Source organism: Periplaneta americana, chromosome 8 (assembly GCF_040183065.1).
Source record: "Periplaneta americana isolate PAMFEO1 chromosome 8, P.americana_PAMFEO1_priV1, whole genome shotgun sequence".
In the NCBI taxonomy this organism is placed as follows: Eukaryota; Metazoa; Arthropoda; class Insecta; order Blattodea; family Blattidae; genus Periplaneta; species Periplaneta americana.
This window is the reverse complement of record NC_091124.1, coordinates 43,770,036-43,786,926: the sequence shown is the minus strand read 5'-3', so window position 1 is coordinate 43,786,926 and position 16,891 is coordinate 43,770,036. Positions and strand designations below refer to the sequence as shown.

The following is a 16,891-nucleotide window of genomic DNA, read 5'->3' as shown; positions in this document are numbered from 1 at the left end:
CCGATGACTTTTACATCCCTGAGTTTATATGATGTTTAGTAATAAGGAATAGTGGGTTCATAAATTCTCCTTTTCTCTAGATTAACCTCCTCAGGTTGATTCTGGTGCGTCTCGAATCTGATGGTCGGATCCAGAATGTAACCTTTTGTCTCTCCAGGTTTAAATGTTATAATATCAATACGCCGATGGCTTCCGGTATCCGCTATTCCACGGCATTCTTCATAAGTAGTGTAGCCATTGGACTGAAGGTATGTTGCGATTACAGACCTGATCTTGTGGTGTCTGTTGTTACGAAGAGTTTCGCCAAATGGGCATGAACCCAAGACATGGGCCAAAGTTTCAACCTTACTTTGGCATCGCCTACAGTGGTTATTGTCTTGAGTTCTGCCTTTTATCGTAAAATTTCTTTGTATTTATGAATAAGATTCTCATTAACTCCATTTTGTGATAGGCCCTACTAGATATACGACATTAGAACGGGTCCTCGACTTTACATTGCGCATGACAAAATATATGACTATCATCATCATCATCATCATCATCATCATCATCATCATCATCATCATCATCGTTCTTGCAGGTATTAGGCCTAGTGACCTGTTACGGTCTCCGTCCATCTTTTCAGGGGGCGTCCCAAAGATCGTCTTCCATGTGGTATATAGCGGAGAATTTGTCTTGGGAGTCTGGAACGGTCCATCTTATTGATATGGATAAGCCATTTTTGTCTTATAGTGGTTGACATGTTCATAAATAGGTATAATTTTCAATTCTTTTGTAATTAGTTCATTCCTTTTGTGGTCAAGCAAGCTGTAGCCGGCAGTCCTCCTTAAAAATCTCATTTCCGCAGTTGTTAGGCATTGAACATCTGAGTTTCGGACAGTCCAGGCCTCACTACCATACATGAGGACAGGTCTTGCTAGAACTTTATATGCTTTTAACCTGATATGTTTTTGGGAATTCGTGGTTGTGAAAACCTGGTTGATGGTTCTTAAGGCTCCATTAAAATGTTGAATATTTTCAGATATATCAGTGACAGGTAAATATGTCAAATTATAACCTAAATATTTAAATGAGTTTACCTGTTCTAACGTATGGGTTCCAATGCAAATTTTACTCCTAACTGGCTGTTTACCTTGGAACGCCATAACGTTTGTTTTGTTTGGGGAAATTTTCATATTGAAATTTTGTGCTATTATATGCAGGTGATGTATTGAGTATTGCAGCTCGTCTTCATTTGTAGCAAAAAGAACCTGATCGTCTGCATATAATAATGTATCTAGAGTACAATTTCGGAAGAGCGGGATGTTTCCATGAATTGTTAGTCGCCAATGTCTGATGATGGAGTTGATGTATATCTATACTAATAATAAATCTGTAGCCGAAATTTTTCTGGTAATTTTCGATTTTCCAAAAATAATCTGTCCTAACATATATAATTAACCACCCTGAAACCGAAAATCGCTTTTTTGAAATTTTTGTTTGTATGTATGTCTGTGTGTCTGTCTAGATGTTTGTTACCTTTTCACGCGATAATGGTTGAACCGATTTATATGAAAAATTGGAATATAAATCAAGTTCGCTGTAACTTAGATTTTAGGCTATATGACATTTAAAATACGTTATTTAAAAGGGGGGGGGGTTGCAAGGGGGCCTGAATTAAATAAATCGAAATATCTCGCTTATTATTGATTTTTGTGAAATATGTTACATAACAAAAGGTTCTTTAAAAATGGTTTTCGATAAGGTTTATTCTTTGCAAAATTTTTATAGGACTGATATTTAATGAGATAAATGAGTTTTAAAATTAAAATACAATGCCATCTAAGGCGGTGTAATGAAATGAAAACAAATGACTTCGTCTATAAGGGGCCTTGGACAAAAACAATCGAAAGCTATGAGACATAGCCTACAGAGAATGTTTCTGTGTTTGTATGAGGTAATATCGAAAGCTAAATTAACCGATTTGTATAATTAATTATTATTTCAGCATTGGAAAGTGTAGTTTCTCTAGATGGACATAATGCTATAATGTTATGATAGTAACTTATGAGTGCTCTCTGGACCAAAATGATCGCATTTTAATTATTTAAATACAATTTAAATTAAGTAACATATTAAACGATTTATCCTTCTATCAAACACGAATGTACCTGGATCAAACGTCCTATTTTAATTATGTAATTACTTTATATTTATTTCTAACAAGTGCAGCGGAGCGCACGGGTACGGCTAGTATTGAATAAAAGTGGTGAGAGGGGGCATCCTTGACGAACTCCACAGTTTATCGGTCTCCATTCGGTATGTCCTGATCCAATAGTAATTTTGATAATATTGTGGTTGTATAATTCGTAAATTGTTCTTGTAATTGCGTTTGGAACTGAATCATTTGCCAAAATTTGTAAGAGCTTATTTCTGACTACTATTATTATTATTATTATTATTATTATTATTATTATTATTATACAATAATGCAAGTAAGAACTGCCGAACACCGAAGTGCTGTGGGGTAATCTCAGACCAAGCCGTGGGCTGTTTAATGCTGTGTCCAGCATCTGCCGGAGGACGAGGAGTGGAGACATTCGCCAACTGCGTGGTCAACCCCCGTCCGCTCGCCTCCCTATTATCCCTCCTGCACAAACAACCCCTGTTGAAAAGCCGTGCTGTCCACCACTGCGTTTACAGCATTTCGACACAATATTCCTAGAACTGAATATTTTGAAAGCAAAAGCGCCCGTTTGAGACAAGAGCAGATGTTGGCTCCAGGATGACCAGAGAGGTACGCTCGCTTCGGCTCACAAACGGGACGAGTGTTTCTGGAGCACTCTAACACCCCCAGACCCAGGGGCGGATGCAAGGGGGGGATTAAAGGGATATATCCCCTCCCGAAATTTTGAGAAAAATACGAAACAAGAAACAAAAATAATATTAATTTTAATTCGTGAATGTACATAGGAATTAGAGAGTTTTCCACGTAAATTCTCTTTGCTAAAGTGTTGAATTCCAAGAACTGCAGGAAGACAAACACAGCGTTCTTACTTCAAGACAGAGAGTCATGAAGAGTATTTTAGGCTTGTAATTTTCCTTCTCTTCTTAGACTATTTCATTAGTCTGCTCAAGGACAAGTTTTTAAATCATAAGGGAATCCTAAAGTCCATACAAACTTTTCTGCCTAAAAACATAGTGCGAGCATCAGATGAAGATTTAGAAGCTGCTGTTCAGGCTATAGTAAAGCAGTGGCCCAATGATGTTGATGCATCACCAGAGTCTTTCTCCAATGAATTGAAGATGTGGAGAAGAAATTTCCTTGATCAGAAAAATCTTCACTTAATACCTATTGACTTTATATCATCTTTGAACAGGTGCAATTAAATTATTTTTCCCTGCACTTGCAAGGCGCTGAAACTTTTCTGCACGTTGCCTGTAACTACAGCAACACCAGAACGGTCGTTCTCAACATTGTGGTATTTGAAGACTTACTTGAGGAGCACGATGGGAGCAGACAGATTAAATGGACTGGCCTTGATGTATATACATAAAAATGTAGAAGTAAAAGCTCATGAAGTACTGGATGAAATGTCTAAGAATCCTCGTCGCCTTCTTCTGCAAATGTCATTCTGTCATTGTTTTTGTATTGGAGTCATTGTAAATGTTAAAATTAAAAAATTATGGTTTATTTAAAAACGCTCGCAATTGTCGAGGTTATATCAGCGTCGCCGGTGTGCCGGAATTTTTTCCCCTAGGACTTCTTTTACATGCCAGTAAATCGACTGATATGAGGCCTGTCGCATTTAAACACACTTAAGTGCCATCGAGCTGGGTTGGGGTAGAACCCGCAACTTCGAGCACAGAAGGCTATACATACTACGCTACTCAGGCCAATTTGTAAATGTTTGTGACTCGGAAACAAATTGTGAGTATATAAACTTATTTCTCATTACTCCATTTTTACTATCTCCTCAAATCCCTCCCCGAAAAAAAATCCTGCGTCCACCCCTGCCCAGACCGTTCACGAGCTCCTCAGCGCCTTCAACATCTTACTTCATCACAGCCCCAGGCTTACTTAGCAACGGCTCCTGGTTGCTCTCAGAGTGGCGTCGAACCCTGCCCGGTTGGGACCTTCGCAAGAGTTTCCCCAATTTTGTAGTGCGAATGTCAGGCAATCCTACGATGAATCCTCCAACTTAGTTGCTCGAAATAATATCTCGGTAACCACCATCACCGACGCTATAACGCTATACAATGGTGCAGTTAACAAGTGTTCTAAATTTGTTATTAACAGTGTAACAGAAAGTTATTCTAAAATTATAATAAAAATAAATAATACATTATCAGAAGAACATACAATAATTAACTCCACACCTGTGGAGTAACGGTTAGCGCGTCTAGCCGCGAAAGCAGGTGGCCCGGGTTCGATTCCCGGTCGGGGCAAGTTAGCTGGTTGAGGTTTTTTCCGGGGTTTTCCCTCAACCCAATATGAGCAAATGCTGGTTAACTTTCGGTATTGGACCCCGGACTCATTTCACCGGCATTGTCACCTTCATCTCATTCAGACGCTAAATAACCTAAGTTGTTGATAAAGCGTCGTAAAATAACCTGACCTACAATAATTAATTATGGAGTTCGATAAGGCTGCCATTTACCAACAACATTGTTCAATTATTTACACTAGTGTCGTGCATTTCAGGCGCTATGTTCGGTTCAAGTTTATCGAGTATAGCAAAATTCGATGTTCGCTCTGCAGGAGGAGGCCTGTCGTGTTCGTTTCTCCTTGCTATAAAAATATTTGCTATTCTACATTCCCACACCATCTTGTTTTAACCGCGTAAGAATTTTAGCACATATCTTGCGATTAGTTTTTCATATGGAATAAGAAGAAATTTGTTATGTCTTGGTTGCCTCTTTCATGTTTGAACATTGGAAGACACTAATTTATACCACGTGTTTTTTTGTCTGAATATAGGACATATGGATTCAACATTTCCACAAGTAATTTATGTATAAAAACAATGAAGAAATAACTTTACCGGTAGGCATAGGCCATGTTTATAAATTACCAGCCTTTGACATTTTGAAAAAAAAAAAGACGACAATTTATAGTTGCCAAGTCAAAGCCTGATAATTTTTAAACATGGCCCACTGATTAAGTATTTCTCCATTCTTTTTATACATAAGTTTCTTAAGGCAACGTTAAATGTTAAATGTTCTATACTCAGAAACACGGTACCTAAATCAAGCCATTATTGTAAATTACGGTTTATTTAACGACGCTCGCAACTGCAGAGGTTATAATCAGCGTCGCCGATGTGCCGGAATTTCTGTCCAGCGGGAGTTCTTTTACATGCCAGTAAATCTACTGACATGAGCGTGTTACATTTAAACACACTTAAATGCCATCGACATGGGTCGGGATCGAACCTGCAACCTCGAGCACAGAAGGCCAGCGCTACACCAACTACGCTACCCAAGCCGACTCCAAGCTATTAGCCTATTAAATGAAACGAAATTCATAACATCGGCAACTTTAAGCTAATAACAAGAAGATAAACACTCTCCTGTTTGTTGATGAAAATTGTTAGAAGACGAGTAAAATGGGGAATTCTTAAACAGAAAATATAGCAAAGAATTTAGGGATGGAAATATCACAAGAAAAATGTATTTTAATGGCACTCATTGGTGAAAACCAATTAAGATAAAAAGCAGTGGCCCTACTAATAATACAAGTCTGGAACAAGTGAACACTTTCAAATAATTCGGTCGTTTTTCTTCAATTGCGGCCGTAAAGCGTCTAAGTTATTGTCAATAAACGTTATCAGTTATAGTACATTCCTGGGAAGCAATTCATAGTACACGACGCCTTCTTTATCCCACCAGACGCATATCATCATCTTCTGTGGATAGACACTGACTTTTGTACAGGGTGTTGTGTGTTCAAACCATTTTCTTGTAGCACGCTTTCTCCAGTGATATTCTCCCCATACACGGTAAAAATGTTTCGAGCCACCTCCGCTGCCTTTGTTCCTCTATTAAACTCAAACAGAAGATTACGTCGGAAGTGTTCGTTTTTCTCCACTTGACACTTCATTTTCTTTAGTCCACAAATAGTACCAACTTTCTTAAAACCCACAAAATTCAAGGCGTATTTACAAGCACAACACTCCAAATGACAAATGAGGCGGTTAGAAGCAAAGAGGCATAAGTGACATTTCTAAAGAAAATGATTTATGGTATAAGTGCATCCAGAGTAAACTAAAGCATTTAAAATTTCAGTTTTAAAGGGATATATCTTTTAACCACATCGCACATTAAAACTTCACGAAATTTACAAAAGCTTAGTAACTTTTAATCACATTTTATGGAAAATAACAATTGCACTTATGGTCCGTCCCAGGATTCTGTGTAGTAGAAAGACGAAATAAGACCTGTCCGCAAGTGATATGTGCAAGGGATAGCACCAATGACCGCTCTAGGGGGAGGCATTGGTTGAACGAAACTACCAATCGCTTGCAGATAGGGGATCATTTCTATCTGAACTCTCTACCACGAGCATCTTACCCCTTAGTGGCCTCCAGCTGATGCTGCCCGCAATACACTCCGGTACTGACACATAACACCCCCATTCTTCCGAGGTCTTCCCCAGCTGTGGGACTGAAGCCGGATGGTCTATGGCGAGTCTTCAGCCTCACTTCATTTCACCCCCTTTGTTCTGATTACCTGGTTTGGTTTTACCGAGGTTTTCCCCAAATATGAGGCAAATGCCAGGTAATCTTTTGGCGAATTCTCGGGCCTCACATCAACTCATTACAGCTCCCCAAAATATTGTAAAAAATCGTAGAAAATTACAAAAATTGTAAAATATTGTAAAAATTTGTAAAAATTGTAATTGTAATACTGTAAAATTTTGACTTGTTCCACATCTTAAAGCTTCATTGCTCATGTAAGATCTATGGAATATAATAAATGAAATGAAAAATGAAATGAAATGCGCCAAGTCACTCTACAGATCCCTGGGACGGACTATACACCCCCTTACTTCTGATCGCCTCGAATGACAACCGACAAACGATAACAATCTCGTAACAACGCAGTGTTGTGATGGAAAACAAACGAACTACGAACTTATTCAACAACCTAAAACTGCTATAGATGGTACAATCACGTGCTACGAATGGACGCCTCACGAATTCCACTGCAGATTTTAAATTACCAGCCTAAGGGAAAACGGCAGTTAGAAATATCTAACAAATAATGGCTAGAGACCTAACAGACCAGTAAAGGTCTAATGCAGTGGTCGTCAGCACTCGCTGAAATGTGCAACGGGTACGCGGTGCCGTCCCATGTGCACCGTCGTGCAGCAGGGAGAGATAGAGAGCATACCCGCTAGCAGCTACGCAGTGCACCATGGTAAGAGATGCTAGCCCCAGCGTGCTCTGTGCTGACGACCCCTGGTCTAATACATGGCAAATATTATTATTATTATTATTATTATTATTATTATTATTATTATTATTACATTCTTGTTTTGTCAACAAAAGGATAAAACATGTCAGTATGGACATTACTTAAGCAAGTACTATGAAGTCTACCCTGCGTCATACAATAGCTATATTGCAGGGTGATGGATGACGGATTACGGGATTGCTGATGTCAACCGCTTCATGTTTGAAGAGTTCAGCTGCTTGATGACGGCTCTGCTGGAACTAAATTGTGTTCTTCAGATTACTAGCGGCTTGATGGAGACGAAGTCCTCTTTACACATTCTGCTAGTTCACTGTATTTGTTGACAGGTGGACTGTAGATAACTGTTAACGACATTGGCAACAGTAATATAAGGATCTCTTTGTAATAAATCTGTGGAGATACGTACACTGTTACGTCCTTACCGAATGCCTGAGAAGTAGGACTAATAATATTCTTTTCTACGTTAGTACTTATGAATATGTTTTCCAGAGCTCAGATATAAGAAGAGCAGACTTCTAGGAGTTGTTTACGGAAAGTGTTTTAAATGTGGAAAATGCATTAAATGCGTGAGAAATTAGCTACAGGCCTATATTTGGTGTAGGATTTTTCATGTATGTACTAACCAGGGCGCTGATTTTGATGACAGGTTATCGTTTTTCTTTACATCCTTTGCAACGTCCGTAAATACATAAATCCTGCATACGAGCTGCTGGTTTCAGAAATGTTGAATTTTTACATCAATTGAGGGGCTTAGAACAAAAAGCAGGTAAGTGACGGAAACCTAGTTTTGAGGAAATTACAGTTAAAGTTCTACATACAATGAAATATTATACACTAGTTTGGTGAAATTATGCCCATATAGCAGCACTGCACAGTGTGATCTCTTACCTAATTTTATTCCAAAGAAACATCCTTTTGGGCTATCACAACACGCACTTACCTCATTTTTTTAATAATGTCACTTACCTGCTTTTTGTTTTAAGCCCCTAAATTTTGGTCATTTTTCGCTGTTCCACTCTTTTAGGTTATTTTTTAAATTTTGAGGGCTTGTTTGGTATTTTTTAAAATTTAAGGTGATTTATTAGTCATTTAAGCTAAAGACATCAACGACTGACTAAAATTTCCAAATAGCTACAGGAAAACTCGCAAAATTAATACTGACACTACCTCATTCAAATGAGGATTCTGAAAGAATTTTCTCGGTAGTACGTGATGTCAAAAGGAAGAAGATAAATAGGATAGGAGATGAACCTGAGTTGTACGCATGCGAACAGCCATCTCGGTAAACTGATATTTAATTTTCCATTCTTCTACCTTTCTCCCATAGCACTTTCTGCGCATGCGCTACATGCCATAAATATGTTAAATATAATTATGAATTTATGACATGTTTTCGTAATTATATAATTAAACAATGTTTCGAATTGTTTTAGAAAATTATTGTATTGAAGTGATGGGTTGATTTTGCGAACTACATTTTCACGTAGGCCAAGTAATACAGAAGTTGTACGGTTCCATCAGCCAACGGCAGCTTACTCATACACGTGCTTTTGTTTACATGAAACAAGGCCGGAAATAGATATGGAGGAGGTTTGGTGAGTGATACATTATCCTTCTCTTTTATTGTTTTATTACTGTTAATTTGAGATAGGACTTTTACTACTTGTGTATACCTACTTACTTACTGGCTTTTAAGGAACCCGGAGGTGCATTGCCGCCCTCACATAAGCCCGCCATTGGTCCCTATCCTGAGCAAGACTAATCCATTCTCTATCATCATTACCCACCTCCCTCAAATCCATCTTAATATTATCCTCCCATCTACGTCTCAGCCTCCCTAAATGTATTTTTCTTTCCGGCCTCCCAACTAATACTCTATATGCATTTCTGGGTTCGCCCATACATGCTACATACCCTGCCCATCTCAAATGTCTGGATTTAATGTTCCTAATTATGTCAGGTGAAGAATATAATGCGTGCAGTTCTGTGTTGTGTAACTTTCTCCATTCTCCTGTAACCTCAGCCCTCTTAGCCCCAAATATTTTCCTAAGCACCTTATTCTCAAATACCCTTAACCTATGTTCTTCTCTCAAAGTGAGAGTTCAAGTTTCACAACCATAAAGAACAACCGGTAATATAACTGTTTTATAAATGATAACTTTCACTACTTGTGTAGCCTATAGGACAATTTATTTTTAGACTATTTCTTTCAGCGCCCTACTAATAACGCCACATACAGGCCTACTCGTTGATATATCCGTGTCGAAGTAACCCACTGTTCTGCATGACATTTGGTCGCCATAGAAACACACTGCTGGTGTCCTCTTAAAAAAGTGCACTCGTGTATAAAATTACTAGTATTGTGTGTCTGTTTTTTTAATGCAGTTCAAGAACATTAACTATAAAAGAGGACACAGGCCTACCTAAGTAGCCCACATTATGTCTTAGCATTGTTGTTGCGAATCTCATAATGAGAAATTAGGCCTATCTACCCTCTAGGAGACAGCGATTTTATAATACTCACAAAAACATTCCATGATAAACTGCTGTCCTAATCATGTAACTATGCGTGTTACGAAATTCATACCGATGTTATTAGAAAGAACGGCTCAAAGAATTTCAGGGGATATGTAATTGTAATTGTTGGCAGAAAACAATAGACAGCATCATAAGAAAAAAAAGACGCTGTTCCTGCTCTTTCGCTTGTCATTTTGGCATTGTTGAATAGAAGCAAATTGTGTTAAATGGTGTGAATTCTGCAGCATTTAGATTTAGAGTGTTATGGCAAACCCACAGGAACATAGTTGGCGTGTATTGTAATACCATAGCACACGGAGTGTAGTCAGAGTTCAACATGTCTTCATACGTAAGTTTCAACATGCGGTACCTACTGACAAGACAATTCTGAGGTGGTACAGTACACACCAACTACGTTCCTTTGGGTTCGCCATAACTCTGTAAATGCTGCAGAATTCACACCATTTAACATAATTTGCTTCTATTCAAGAAAGCCACAATGACAAACGAAAGAACGGGAACAGCGTCTTTTTTTTTTTTTTTTTTTGCTTATGATGCCATCTATTGCTTTCCGCCAACAACTAATTACAGCTTAATTCAGGGATTTTGGCCCCTGCAAAAAGTAAGTAGACAGACTAAGAGCGAGTTACTCATCATTACTGGCGGGCTGGGTCACACAGGTCAGGCCGCGCAGTCATAACACCTAACACTTCCTTCGCGGTACACTCCGTCTTAAAACACAATATTCTTCCACACGTCCCGTTAATAACCACTACGTCTGTTGAGTAAACATTGTCATGATGACATATTTTCTTGACACGAGTGTCCCTCAGCTTCGAGCATAGATATTATTTTCATTCTTCCCCTTTCCTCTTCCCCTCCTATGCACATTTGTGATTAAAGTTCATTCTTATGAGTTTATGACGCAACACACAACCAAGGACAGGGGCCATTAACGCTGAATCGAACTGTACACATGCTCTGAAATTTTTTGAGCCAATCTTTCTAATGGTACCGGTATGAATTTCGTAATATGCCTGGTTACAAAATTATAGCAGTTTATAATCACGGAATGTTTTTGGGGTTACAATGTATAATTTATTAATTTCTCATATTCCTGTAATAAGTTCTCCTGTATACAGGGTGTTTAAAAAATACAGAGCATAATTTCAGGTATGTATTTCCCACATGTAGACAATCAAAATAGTTTATTACAACATGTGTCCGGAAATGCTTTATTTCCGAGTTAAGGCCTTCACAACATTGAAATTCACCGGAACGTTTTTCTTTCCGCAGGTCGTTGCCGTCAAAGGAGACATTAAGAGGGCACTCTGACAGTTCATTCCGAGGCGAAGGTTACATTCAGTGTTGTGTAAGCGTTAGACTGTGCGACATGTATTCAAATCAAGAGCTGGCAGAGATATACTTCATGTACGGTAAGGCGGACGGCAATGCTGCGCTGGCTCGTCGTTTGTACCAGGGGAGGTACCCACAGCGACAATGTCCAGATCGGAAGACATTTGTACGTCTCCATTACCGTCTGTGCGAGTATGGAAAATTTAACTCTCCTGGTTTGGGAAGGGGACGACCAAGATCTACAACTCCAGAAGTACAGGAGGAGATTCTGGAGGCTGTGAACATGACTCCTTCTATCAGCACACGAAGGGTAGCGTTGCAAGTCAATGTTCCTCATACGACTGTCTGGAGACTGTTGAAAGTGTATCAATTGTATCTTTATCATTTGCAACGTGTACAGGCCCTGTCACCAGCAGATTACCCTGCACGAGTTAGGTTCTGTCAGTGGTTCTTGCAGCAGTGTGGTGTAAAACCGAACTTTCCTGCCTTAGTATTATTTACAGATGAAGCACAGTTCACACGAGATGGCATAACAAATTTCCACAATCAGCATGTATGGGCGTATGAAAACCCACGTGCAACTGTTCCATCTCATCACCAGGTGCGGTTCTCCCTCAACATGTGGGCCGGTATCATTGGTGATCAATTAGTTGGACCCCATGTACTTGTAAACAGACTTACGGGGCAGGCGTACACAAACTTCCTGGAAAACACCATACCTCATGTTTTAGAAGACACTCCACTGATCAATCGTCAACACATTCACTTTTTGCATGATGGCGCTCCTGCACACTTCAGTCGTACGGCTCGCCGGTACTTGGATCGAAGGTTTCCTGATCGATGGATAGGTAGAGGCGGCCCAATTGCTTGGCCTCCACGCTCACCTGATCTGAACCCTCTCGAGTTCTACTTGTGGGCCCATTTAAAATCATTGGTTTATTCGTCTCCGGTGCCTGATTTGGAATCCCTTCGGAATCGAATTGTGGCATGTTCTGAGGACATACGCAATACTCCTGGAGTTTGGGATCGTGTTCGCAGGTCAATGAGACATCGATGTGAGGTCTGTATTCAAGCGGGAGGTGGACATTTTGAACATCTTCTGTAATGACAACGACCTGCGGAAAGAAAAACGTTCCGGTGAATTTCAATGTTGTGAAGGCTATAACTCGGAAATGAAGCATTTCCGGACACATGTTGTAATTAACTATTTTGATTTTCTACATGTGGGAAATACATACCTGAAATTATGCCCCGTATTTTTTAAACACCCTGTATAAGCTAGATTTCCGTGAAGCAGGATGATCCCCGACTGCCCCGTCAGGTGTGTGTCCAGTCCTGCTAATTAGTATCTGTGTTAATATACGATCGCCGCAGGACGTCACGGCTCTGAAGAAGTGCCATAAAACCGCCAAGCCTCTGAACACCAGCAGCCACGCCGGAAAAGGTTCGTAAGGCACGACGCTTCTACGGGTGGAAGTAAACGGGGAACAGCGCGTCTGGCCGTGAAACCAGGTGGCCCGGGTTCGAATACCGGTCGGGGCAAGTTACCTGGGTGAGGTTTTTTTCCGGGGTTTTCCCTCAACCCAATACGAGCAAATGCTGGGTAACTTTCGGTGCTGGACCCCGGACTCATTTCACCGGCATTATCACCTTCATTTCATTCAGACGCTAAATAACCTAGATGTTGATACAGCGTCGTAAAATAACCCAATAAAATAAATAAACGGGGAATAGATCTATAATGATGTCAGTGAAGTCGTTACAACAACAATCAGAACGGTGAGAATGGAAAAAAATCTGCGCTGTATCAGACATATATCAGCACGTAAAATACATCACTCAGTTTCGGAAATGAAACTACAGTTGTGTTGGTTTTAATGTCTTATTTTTGTTTCGTTTTACAAATGGAGAGTATGGGTCTATGATAAGAGAAGTATTTAATGAAGGGCGTGTAATACAGGGTGATTCACGAGGATTTACCGCCACTTACGGAGCTTATTTCCTAAGACATTCTGAGCAAAAAATGTCATATAAGCATTTGTCCTAATCTTAATATTTTCATAGTTGCACTAATTTGAAGTTGTTTGTAAAATATCTTTTTTCTTTAGTTTTAAGGGTAAAAAAATATTACAAATAGAGAAAGAACTACTCAGAAGTATCATTTCTTTAATTGGCTACTGTTCTGAAGCTAAAAATGTGTTGTTAATTCCTTTGTACAGATTTTGTTTTTGTTTTTCGTTTTGTTTTGTTCTTTTTTTCAATTTTTAACTAAAAATTACATCATTCTTACGCACTTATCACAAAAATTGTTACAAATCATACGACTTAAGGAACTTGATTCTTTACAGTTTAATTATGCATCCTAATGTTCAGTCTTGAAGCATTTACTCGTATAAGAGTGGCGTGATCTGTAACAATTGTTGTGATAAATGCGTAAGGAAAATATAATTTTGAAGTTAAGCCTATAGCCTATATCGAAAAAAAAATTCTGTACGAAGCAACTATGGAATTCACAACACATTTTTACCTTCAGAATACTAGCTAATTAAAGAAATGATACCCCTGAATAGTTCATTCTTTATCTGTAATGTTCTTTCACTCTTAAAGCTCAAGAATAATGGTATTTTACTAACACCTTCAAATTAATGTAACTCTGAAAATATTGAGATTATGACAAATGTTTATATGACATTTTTTGCTCAGAATGTCTTCGGAAATAAGCTCCGTAAGGGACGGTAAATCCTCGTGAATCATCCTGATATGAAGCGACATTCTGAAGTTAATCTCAGCTCGCAACAAATTTTTCACCATGCTTCACTTAAAGTATATCGTACGTGTCTATTAGGCTATCACTTTAATATTACAGAACTCTCGATTACAAATCAAACGAGTGGTCGCGCAGGTCTGTAGCTGCTCTCGATGCAGAGATATTACTGAGAGAGTTCAATCGACACGACTAACTTTATACGCAAATTCGGCGTCCTCATGCCCGTAGCGAGGGTAGGTAACCTCATTGGGCGTGGTCACATAAGTTACATTGGTTCATGTCCTAACTACTGACAGTCTTAGCATTCGACTATGGCTCTTAGTGTTGTTACAGCAAGCATTTGAAATTATGTTACTTTTTGTTACAACGCGGATCCCGATACTAGGTTCGGGAAAAGACGTATTTTACGAAATTTGTGTGGGGTGGGGAGGGGAGGTATGAAGGTCAGTGGTCTGTGGTCCATTTCTTTTAGGGCTTATCCCAATGTTGTCTTAGCCCCTTAAGAAAACCACGAGCAGCAGAATTTGTCAGAGTTTATGAGACTAGCCAATTTGGCTGTAAGATAACTCTTAGGCCTATATGGATAAATTCGAGGCACATTAAATAGAGAATGGAGTAAGACGGACCGCGTGGAAAACCACGAAGCTAGAAGTTCATCTTACACTTCTGTTTCCATGGTATCACGAGTGACGTCAGAGTAAACCTTTCATGTCGAAACGTTACAATTTTTCTTTCCCGTACCTCGAACATAGACATTTCACGTAAAAAAAAACAACAACAAAATTCACAAAGAGACAATCGAAACTGTAAACATTTTCAATGGTAAATGAAAGAATGAGAAATTATCTGGACATTTCAATTAGCAACACTGCAAAGCGACATGATAATGACATTATATGACAATTCTTCCAAGATGATAAAAAGTCAGGCAAAGAATAACCCATGCCTGAAAACTGTTCCGCTGTACAACATTGAATTTATCTGTTTTACCTAACCACTATCCAAAATATGTACACAGCAGCCTACCATTTCGTTGACGAACTTGAAACAGTACCTAAAATGCGGTCTTTTGATGACGCATATAGGCTAACTTATTTTTACAATCAGCTTTTCAATCTAACAGAACTTGCAACACTGTAGAAGTGCAGTCGAAAGTGATGCACTGCATTAAATCACTGACTGCAATATTCCACCTTAATCCGGAGCGAATTTTATATCTGGTGTCATGCTAACCCCAGTGTCACACTTCGACTCACCACAGGAAATGGCAGTGGCGGCTCGTGAACTTGTGGATTGGGGGCGCTGCAGTAGATTTTGGTATATATATAAATTTCACTTCAATCTTATCCGCAAGGAAAAGTTGAGAAAAATTAATATTCTGTAATTCACACACACTCATGTTTACACATTTGCATTGGTTAAGTTACGGTACTAAGACGTCACACCAAAGCAACACTCGGATATACTGATGGTAAACAATTTTCTAAAACTGGAAATACGTCTCTTTCGAATTTTACATGATACATCAAAAGGATTCTACTCGCGCGAACATTTTGAGTTAAGGAGGCTGGATATATAATAATAAGACAAAAGAGGATATTAATTTCGTTATATTAACTCGATAAGATTCTACAACAATAAGTATGTGAAGAGAAAATAAAAATTTTGTCATTAAGTTTCAATGGAATAGAGAATCCATTTGACGCAGCATTACAATAGCTGTGTGGAAGGGGAGGAAATATCTTCCCTTGTGGCCTGGCCTGCAAGCCACTGCAGCGAAATATGGGTTTTAAACAGCGGCAGTTTCTCTCTGCTTCCTTTCACCTCTCTACCCCCTGACCATGCAAGACACACTCTCTATGAGCTGTCTCACCCTGCAGATCCCAGGACGACTTTGAATGCAGTGTCAATTCCAGTACAGTCGACGAGCAAAAAGTTTATGCATAAGATAATAGTACATATTCCCGGCCAGATGAAATATAAAGCAATTTACTTAAGAGAAGCTATAAAAAATTATTCTACAAATTAAAATTAAAATTATTTTTCTTTACTTGACAAAGCAGGGAGTGCTGCAGCTCCGCAGCTCTTATGGGCGAGCCGCCCCTGGGAAATGGTTTGGCTATAGAATGTTTTAACGAATCAAGATCCGTTACATATTTCGTCAAAATTCGTTAATGTATATTCTTTTACAAACACATACTACGGCTCACAAAGGACAGTTAGATAAGGAAACCAAATTAATTGCCAAGTAAATGAATTGTGGAGAAAAGACAAGAACTGTCCTTGCAGTAGCTAATGCAACTTAACGTGAAGAACACTCACCATAGGCTGCGGTGTTGCCTTCAACATGATCTTGATCTGAGAATCTATGCAGTCAGCACACAGCTTCAACTTGCTCTGTTGCCGGTGTGCGACGTGCATTTCGGGAGATGAACACGTGAAAACAATCTCCTGGGGAGAAAGAAATGTCAAAACTTATAGTTTCTTCTTAACTTCCATTTATTGATATAAAAACTACAGTCCGATCTGTTTGAGTATGGATAATATTAGTTTACTATTATAAAGCTATTATGATAGTAGGCAAAATTTTTTGCTGGTTCTATTATGATTAAAATATAAGACTTTCCATATATGACAATCAACAATGCATAATCTGAAAGGACAAATGAAAATCGTACATGATTAAAATGGCTACTACAAATCAACAGCGGGCACAATGTGTTCTTTGGTTTGCTAAATTTGAGAGTGTTAAAAGAGTTCAAAGGCAATTTCGACGTGAGCATGGTGTGCGTA

At 38.9% G+C, this 16,891-nt stretch overlaps 1 protein-coding gene across 1 annotated transcript in view; it reads right to left on the bottom strand.

Moving 5' to 3' along the window:
• lin-28 (protein lin-28 homolog) overlaps positions 1–16,546 on the bottom strand; it is a 253,510-nt gene extending 236,964 nt beyond the window's left edge. The window contains exon 1 of the mRNA XM_069832159.1: positions 16,421–16,546. The gene's annotated coding sequence lies outside the window, so the exon portion shown is untranslated. The remainder of the gene's footprint in view (positions 1–16,420) is intronic.
• Positions 16,547–16,891: the final 345 nt, after the last annotated feature.